Genomic DNA, 2,504 nt, shown 5'->3' with positions numbered 1-2,504 from the left:
AAGTCTCTCTGCATCAGTGAATGTTAGCACTCATCAGAGTTTCACAATAACACAAAACAAAAGCCCAGTCCATACATTTGATCAGATGTGAAAGTAATGGGTGGAGGACTATTATGTCAGTCTTAGAGTTCCTGCTGGCTTCTTCCTATATACTGTTCACCAATTTGAGTGAAGCGGACTTTGTGAGAGAATAGTGTTTGAAGGCCAGGATCTCTTTTGAGCATCTCTTCCTAAGTGGAATACACAACAGATAAGGGAGTAGGCGAGGTAATACAGGGAAGGTACTCTTTCCAGCTCAGAAGGAGTTGAAGAAGCCCATATATACACTCAAGAAGCCCATGGGATCCTCTAGCTGTGGATCGCGGCTAATGTAGACCACAGCAGCATTTTCCCGTACAGCTCCAAAAACCCTGGGTAGGGGTTCACAGGATCCAAGGTCCACAAATAAAATGAATGGGGATAGTCACAGAGGCAAGAACTCCCACACAGCGCCTTCTGAACTAGCTCCTCTAATGATGTACCCTAAGAGACTATCAATGACTAAGTTCCTGTCATCGTTGAGGATCCCTGCCCACATGTCCCACAGCTCACTCTCAGAGGGCCGAGTATACGGCCCAAAGACTGGGGTGAGACCTCGAGAGAATATAAAGTCCACCAGCTGCGTGAGGATGGGTGGCAGCACACCTCATCTGTGAGTAGCTTTTGGAGGAGTGGACGGTGAGTCACAGGAAAGATACCTCCATTCGATAGACAGGGACTCTTCATGGGAAGCCGATCAGACAGATTATGCTTGCGCCTGTAGAGCAATTCCTGAGCAACAGTATCTCCATAGTCATGAGACTAAAGGTTGATCCTGCGGTTCTGGAGCTCCAGATGCCTCAAAGCGCTTCCACGATGCTGGCCTGCTCAAATATGGAATAGTGATGTGGTCTCCGTTTGTCACTGAAGCCAAAGCCTGAGAAATCAAGGACAATCACTCGATAAGACCTCAAGGTCAAACTTCCCAAATGTTGTACCAATCGTAGCCGGATGTTGGAAAGCCGTGTAAACGCCCAACTATCTCCGGACTTCCAAGCACACCCACAAAATCTTGGTAGAAGATACACAGTCCGTTGTAAGTGAACAACTTTCCTGAAGACTTCTATGAGTGAAGGGCAGGGGACAGCTGAAGAGGTGGGATGTGCAGGTACGCAGCAAGGAGGGTCAGGGCCAACAGCCCCACCTGGACTGGCCACTACCTCATCCTGATTCGGGTAAGACCTGGGCTACAGGACCCCATGTTTGGGAGAAACAGGTTGTGCAATAATTCCATTTTAAAAATCGTTTTCTATCAGGTGTTCTCTTAATTTTGTCTTATATGCTTTATTTGTGTTTAACCTAATTCATGCTCTTCTTGTAACAAAAACAGGTGATTCAACTCTTCTTATTTCATAGTAGATAGAACTGATGCACAGAACCACAAGTGGTTTGGCAAGATGATAGACAATAAGTAGCTAAGCTGTAATTCCAGTTGTAACACCTATTTTCTGAAAATTGCGATATAGATTTTACTTATTCAAGAAACTAATGATCCCTTTAGTTGTATAATTCTTCTATATTCAAGGTGTTAAGAACAGTATCTTAAAGCTATGAGAGTTCATATAACTTCTGACAACTGACTCATATATTTGCAGGACATTTTAGATGGAGAAAATCTGGCTCAGAGTTGCATAGAAAATCCGGAAGAAATTGTGCTTTGCATTTCATACACTTTGACAATTATAATTGGTAGAAATAATAATGAGGATAATGGCATTCTTCAGCTTGACTTGTTAACTACCTATTTCCTGCCTGTAACCTTAGCAAAGAGAAAGGTCTACAGAGGGCTTCGTTGTTATAATATTAGACTTCTCTAATTTCCCTTTGACCTCTTTGAATCAGGCTTCTTATCTGGGAATCTGACCAAAACTGTTCATCTCACTATTTTTGATCTGCTCTAGGTGCAGGAAAAGTGCCACATTTTCAAATTCATTATTTTAGCTCTTTTAAAGTGTTTCTGATACCAAGACAAAGGAGATTATGTTTCAAAACAGAGGATACAACAACACTCATGACACCACTATGTAAAATCTCAGAGATGATTAGAGTAATAAGGTCTCATTATGCATTCCTACCTTATTATGGAGTCATTGAGCTAGAAAGAACGTCAGAGATCTGACAGTTCAATATACTAATTTTACAAGTAGTGGAAAAGGGAAAGAAGAAAAAAATTAGGGAGGAAAAGTTGAGGGGGAGAAAGAAAGAGAGTAAAAAGAAAGGAAAAAAGGGAAGAGGAAAAGCAAGAAAAAGTAGGAAAACATTTGATTGGGATAAATATCTGCTAGGCATTGTATTAGATGCGTTATTTATATTATCACAGTTAATGATTTCACGGTTAGGAGGGAGTAATTTGTGGATTAAAAAAAAAAAAGCAGTATTTCAAGTACAATAAATAAACCGCCACAGACCTCTTTTATGGGGCAATG

The 2,504-nt window shown here is 41.3% G+C and overlaps 1 pseudogene; it reads right to left on the bottom strand.

Moving 5' to 3' along the window:
- Window positions 1-295: 295 nt before the first annotated feature.
- On the bottom strand, window positions 296-1,243 carry LOC105507211 (annotated as a pseudogene).
- Window positions 1,244-2,504: the final 1,261 nt, after the last annotated feature.

The sequence above is a fragment of the Colobus angolensis genome, unplaced genomic scaffold (assembly GCF_000951035.1).
Source record: "Colobus angolensis palliatus isolate OR3802 unplaced genomic scaffold, Cang.pa_1.0 Scaffold146, whole genome shotgun sequence".
Lineage (NCBI taxonomy): Eukaryota > Metazoa > Chordata > Mammalia > Primates > Cercopithecidae > Colobus > Colobus angolensis.
This window is presented reverse-complemented; position numbering and strand designations above follow the sequence as displayed.